The sequence below is a fragment of the Microtus ochrogaster genome, linkage group LG9, assembly GCF_000317375.1.
Source record: "Microtus ochrogaster isolate Prairie Vole_2 linkage group LG9, MicOch1.0, whole genome shotgun sequence".
Taxonomy (NCBI): domain Eukaryota; kingdom Metazoa; phylum Chordata; class Mammalia; order Rodentia; family Cricetidae; genus Microtus; species Microtus ochrogaster.
This window is the reverse complement of record NC_022034.1, coordinates 196,825-203,450: the sequence shown is the minus strand read 5'-3', so window position 1 is coordinate 203,450 and position 6,626 is coordinate 196,825. Positions and strand designations below refer to the sequence as shown.

At 36.8% G+C, this 6,626-nt stretch overlaps 1 pseudogene; it reads left to right on the top strand.

Moving 5' to 3' along the window:
• Nucleotides 1–3,620: 3,620 nt before the first annotated feature.
• LOC101990557 lies at nucleotides 3,621–5,348 on the top strand (annotated as a pseudogene).
• The last annotated feature ends 1,278 nt before the right edge of the window (nucleotides 5,349–6,626 follow it).

Here is a 6,626-nt window from a genome sequence, read left to right as displayed (position 1 = left end):
TTCTTCTTCTTCTTCTTCTTTTCCTTCTTTCTTCTTATCCCAAGGAATAAAGAAACATGCCTAAGTAAGTTAATTTTTTCTACATCACAGATCCCATTCCCAAGTCCATTTTCACTTGCTGCAAAAGTCTGAAGCCGGAGGGAGTGCTGAGGCTGCTATGCAGGAGCACTCCATAAACTATATCGAGCAATTTTGTCAGTGAACATGTAGATGTTACATGACACACTTACCTTCTAAGTACTAAGAAATACATGCTGCTGGATTCTTACATTTGTTATTGTATTTTGGCCTAACTTAAGGTCACTTTTCCCTGACATCATTGTAAAAGGGGATCCCAGAATTCTTTTGTAACCCTTTAAGAAATATTGCAGCAGTGGTCAAACATATCCATTCAAGAACTGAAAGCAGCAAGTAAGAAGCCAGCTCTCCCTCCTGTCACTCCTCTCATTTTACATTCATTACCTCGCACCTGTGAAACTGCTTCATCTTCTGTCTATAAAGTGAATCTTGACTTATAATTTCCTGTGAGAATTGGTTAAAATGAAAAAAAAACATACAGAAAAGTAACAAGTATAACGCTTCAAATTATTTTTGTAAGATGGTATATACATAACAGATAAGCTTAGTGGGTGGGCAACAACATGGAGAAACATTTGACTCTGTCATGAACCAAAAAAGAGTCATCCCCAACCGTACTTTCTAAGAAACCACAGAGATGGGTCTCACAGTGAGTTTTCTGTGTTTGTATTAAAATCAAGAACTTAATAATGATGCAATTAATACTAATCTCTGGGACTTATGAGTGAGAGGTCCAACTAATCATTTTTATCATCATGATTTATTGTGATTATTAATAGAAATTTCAAAGAGCAAAATAATATGTCATAAAATAGATAGGTTGATCTTATTGATTTATTTCTATTAGTTTCACAATAGCTAATGAAAATAATAAAAGGTATATCTGTTAAATTTTAAAAATTAGTCTGAAGACCAAAACCTCTGTGACTGTATTTGAAAATATTGACAGATGATTATTCCCATATGTGAAAAAAATCATAATATCTAATAAGCACGTTTGAAAAACATACCTTAACAGTTGGGAATCATCTTGACCATAGTTGTGAGTGTTCAGTGTTCACATCAATACCACCTTCAGTGAAACTTTCCTTAGAGAAAAGAAACTTTTTCTATGAAATATATGAATACATTTGCTAAGAAACACCTTAGGTAACTTACTATCAAACAGGCCTGTGTTAAGGAAGTGTCTTCATAAGAAAATTCTTCCTCCATTCCCCCCAAATTAAAATTATTTCAGAGAAATCATAATCTTTGGTGCTTGTTGAGCACTTTAGAGAAATGGTTTTCTGTTTCCTGATTCTGGTTCTGCAAGATAGGAGGTAGCAAAGTTGCAAAACACATCCAAATAGATCTACTCTTGGTCAATCTTACAGGGAGAAACAACTGTGTCCTACCTATTATTTAAAGCTGTATGCTTTCAGATTTCTGCAGTTTTCTATCTGAGACTTGTCTCATAGGAATTCATTATCTCTTGTGATAGAAAGAAAGTCTCTTAAAGTCTGGTGTTCTGGAAACCTTTATTTGACACTTGCCAGGTTTTCAGCTGAGAACTAATTTCCAGTACTTGTTTGTTTTTATTCCATTTTCTTTATTTGAGTTTTTCTTGTTAAGAATCCATATACCAGCAGCAATTAGCTCAAAACCTGGATATTGCCATATTTTATCAAAACTGTCCTGTCTCTGCTACAGCCTCAAATCACACACTATTGCTGGGGTCACACACAGGTGCAATCACTTCTAACTTCTGGTTGATGTGGAACTCATTCTTATACTACATGCTTCTAATCCACCTGTCCCTCTATAAAACTTTTTAATTGGTTTGTTTGTTTTTGTTTTTCAAGGCAATGTTTCTCTGTAGCTTTGAAGACTGCCCTGAAACTAGCTCTTGTAGACCAGGTTGGCCTCAAACTCACAGAAATCTGCCTACCTCTGACTCCCAAGTGCTGGGATTAAAGGCGTGAGCCACCATGGCCTGGCTTAGAAAACTTTTTCTAACAAAACAAACTGATACTGGTTTTTATCTCTTTTAAGCTGATTATTTGATGAAGACATACATTAATATAATGATATGTTTTAATTTTTTTAAATTTCCTTGCCTGTGTATATATACTATATCTTACAACTAGATATAAAGATTTCTTGGACAAAATAATAAGTAGCAAAAATTTTAATGGCATAGGTAATGTAGATGTGGAACACTAAATAGGGAATCCAAGATGAGAAACCCTGTTGCAAATAGGTGTGGCTTCAAACACACACACACACAGAAAAACAAAGCAAAGAAAAAATGGAAATAATTTTATACCCATCACTCTGAAGGTCTCTATTTTAATTACATTTTGGAAAGTTTTGATGTTACCTGAAAAAGTAGTTTTACAAAAGTAGTTTTAATTTGAGACCAATTGTGCATTAAATAAACACCAGTAAGTAAGAAAAACAGGGTTTTCTTCTATTTTCACCATTCCCCATGCATTTGTGTCCTCTGACAGGGAGTATTATAGAGCAAAACTGTTATATCAGAAAACAAGTATGGCCGGTTTATGTTCAAATGCTGTATGTTTAGAAATTCTAGCCCATAACAAAATAATGTGTGTTCTACTTCTGCACATGCTAGATGAAAGCTTTTTAAAATAGCTAAAATCCTGGGGCACAAAAAAATCTTTGCAAATTCAAAAAACTAAAATTACTCCTTTTGTTCTTCCTAATCACAACGCAATGCACCTTTCAATTGATAGCAAAGCAGTCTCTAGTAAACACAAACTAATAGTAATTAAACAACTTATTAGTTGATGATGAGTGGGTCAAAAAAAATCTAGAAAGAAATTTTTAACATTCCTGCTATTTCTAGATGAACTTCTGTTAGAAAAGAGAAAATTATATCCTCCCATTCTCTAGTTCCTCTTTTCTGTTATCTTTATTTCTACATCTTGGTTATACCCTTAAAGTTTATGATAATTGTACTTCAGAAATACTCTTTGGATCAACAAGACCCACTCGGCCACCCACCCCAACAAACCTGAACATTTTCTCCATGACCAGCCCCACCCCACAATCCCGTGAGACTATATATGCACAGGTGCAAACCACAACATTTGGAAGAATAGACACAGGCACAAGCCGTACCAGTTGGAAGAAAAAAAGTGTGAATGCTGGTGTAAGAAGGTCTTCAACAACCAAAAGAGCAATATGGCACCACCAGAAAACAATGGTCCTACAACAGCAAAACCCAAATATTCAAATACAGCTAAAACACAATTAAATGGACCTAAAAAATACTTTATGAAGATGATAGAGGCTCTTAAAGGGTAAATGAAAAAATAAACCCTTAAAGAAGTCAAGGAAAAATCAAACAAAACGTTGGAAGACATGAATAAATCCCTAAAAGAAAGCCAGAAAAAAAAAAGATAAAGGAAACTGTTCAAGATGTAAAAACTGAATTATAAACAGTAAAGAAAACAAAAATCAAGAAAATTTTGGAAGCAGAACATCTGGGGAAGTGAACAGAAATTACAGACATAAGCATCACCAACAGAATATAAGTAATGGAAGACAGACTCTCAGGGTTTGAAGATATGAGAGTAACTAGATACATCAGTCAAAGAAAATGTTAAATTTAATTTTTTTCTAACACAAAATGTCAATGGACGCCATGAAAAGACAAAACTTAAGAATGATAGGGATAAAAAAAAGAAGAGAATACCAGCTCAAAGTTACAAAAAACATATTCAATAGAATCATAGAAAAAACTTTTTCCACATAAACTAAGGCAAGATTGCAGAGTGGTGGTGGTGCATGCTTTTAATCCCAACACCCAGGAGGCAGAGGCAGACAGATCTCTGTGAATTCAAGACCAGTCTGGTCTACACGAGCTAATTCCAGGACAAGTTTTCAAAGCTACAGTGAAACCCTATCTTGAAAAAAAAAGAAAGAATGAATGAAAGAAAGAAAGGTAAGCCTTTAAAGGTACATGAAACTCACGGAATAACAAATAGCTTTTATTATATTTAGGTATGACCCTTGTATCCCTAATCTCTCCAAGATCTTTATCATAAAGGGATGTTGAATTTTGTCAAATGCTTTTTCAGTATCTAATGAAATGACCTATGTTTTTTTTTTCTTCCAGTTTATTTATATGATGGATTACATTGATAGATTTTCGTATGTTGAACCAGCCCTGCATCTCTGGGATGAAGCCTACTTGATCATAATGGCTAATTTTTCTAATGTGCTCTTGGATTTGGTTTGTCAGTATTTTATTGAGGATTTTTGCCACACTGCTGCCTGTATTCTTAGTGGAGCTGACCCTGTGGGAGGGGTGTTTCCCAGTGACCTTGGGACATAAAGGTGTTGAGAATGTGGAAAGCTTGGTGAAGGGGTTACTAAAGTGAAGGCAGGTGATGCAGTCACTCCCGCTTTACATCCCACAGTGTGGAGAAAGCAAATTTTGTCTGAATCCTAAAACAAACCTTTGCCAGAAGTTAAGAGTTACTCAGGGGAAAGGATTAACACCAGATGGCACTAGCAGATTTAAGCTCAAAGGAAACTATTTTTCATTTCATGGAAACCAGCACATTTTCTGAATACACAGTTGTGGCTGACATCTCCGTTGCTAAAATTGATCTTTCAGCACCATTGGATAAAGTCTGCCTTCTTGGGTGTGGCATTTCACCTTGATACGGTGCTGCTGTGAACACTGCCAAAGTGGAGCACAGTTCTACCTTTGCTGTGTTTGGCAAGGGAGGAGTTGGATTGGCAGTGATCATGGGCTGTAAAGTGGCTGGTGCATCCCGGATCACTGGTATCGACATCAATAAAGATAAATTTGCAAAGAATTTGAAGCCTTTGAATGTATTAACCCCCAGGATTTTAGTAAACCCATCCAAGAAGTATTCATTGAGATGACAGATGGAGGAGTAGATTACTCTTTCTAGGGTATTGGCAATGTGAAGGTCATGAAAGCAGCCCTCTAGGGGGCGCACAAAGGCTGGGGAGTCAGTATGGTGTTTGGCGCAGCTGCTTCAGGTGAGGAAATCGCCACTCGCCCATTCCAGCTGGTGATAGAACGCACCTGGAAAGGCACTGTTTTTGAAGGATGGAAGAGTGCAGAGAGTGTCCCAAAGCTGGTGTCTGAATATATGTCAGAAAAGATAAAAGTTGATGAATTTGTAACTGACACTCTGTCCTTCTACCAAAACAATAAAGGCTTCGATCTGATGCACTCAGGGAAAAGCATTCAAACCGTTCTAAAGATGTAAGTTCAGAAGAGAACACTGTCCATCCTGTACTTTTTCCTGTGATCGGATGAGAACAGACTGACAGATCTGCAAGCCTCTTAGACTTTAGAAAGTACTAGAAAGAGTGTGTGTAATCGCGTCTCTAATCAAGGACAGGGCAAATAATCATGTTAGTTTTTTGAATTCTCCACGTAGATAATTATTGCTCAAGAAATATTTTAACCTGATAAAAATACTTTCTGCATTTGTGAAAAAAAGAAAAACAAACTATCTTTTTTTTGATTTTACATCTCTCCCCTCCTCCTCCCCCCCACCAAACGCCTAAACCTAATTCACTCCTCAGAGAAGGTAAGTCACATAGATTTGAGGAAGATCCAAACCCCTCCCTACTATATCTAGGCTTAGTAGGGTATCCATCCAAAGACAATGGGTTCCAAAATCCAGTACAAGCAGTAGGGTTAAACTCTGGTGGCACTGCAGGTGGCTCTGCAGTCTGCCCCAGCCATACAACTGTCACCCACCTTCAAGGATGAGTCCAGCTAAGAACATAAGCGAGAGTGGAGAGAGTGCCCAAACTGGTCTTGCCGGTAGTCAGATTGATGCATATCTTAAGTGTCACCATAGAGCCTCCATCCAGCAACTGATGGAAACAGAGGCAGAGACCCACAGTGGAGCACTGGGCTGAGCTTCCAAAGTCCAGTTGAAGAGTGGATGAGAATATGAGCAAAGAGTTCAAAATCATGATGGTAACACCCACTGAAACAGTTTACTTGAGCTAATGGGAGCTCACCTACTTCAGATGGGCAGGGAAGGAACCAGAATGGACCAACTCCTTGAGAGGTACCACATACCAAAATACAATCAAGACCAGATAAACAATTTAAATAGACCTATAACCCCCTAAGAAAATAAAAACAGTCAATTAACATCACCCAACCAAAAAGAAAAAAAGAAAAAGGAAAAAGCCCAGGGTCTGATGGTTTCAATGCAGAAAGCTATCAGAATAAATAATACTGCTCAAATTCTTCCACATAATTGAAACAGAAAGAATATTGCCAAATTCATAGTTATGCAATACCCCCCCCAAAAAAAAGATGCAGCAAAGAGAATTATAGAATAATCTCCCTCATGAACATTGATGTAAACATACTCAACAAAATACTGTCAAACCAAATCCAAAAAACACATTTAAAAAAATCATTATTGAGTTGGCCTCATCCCAGATATGCAGAGATAGTTCAACATATGAAAATCTGTCAATGTAATCCATTCTATAAACAAACTGAAAGAAAAAAAAACACACATGATCTTCTC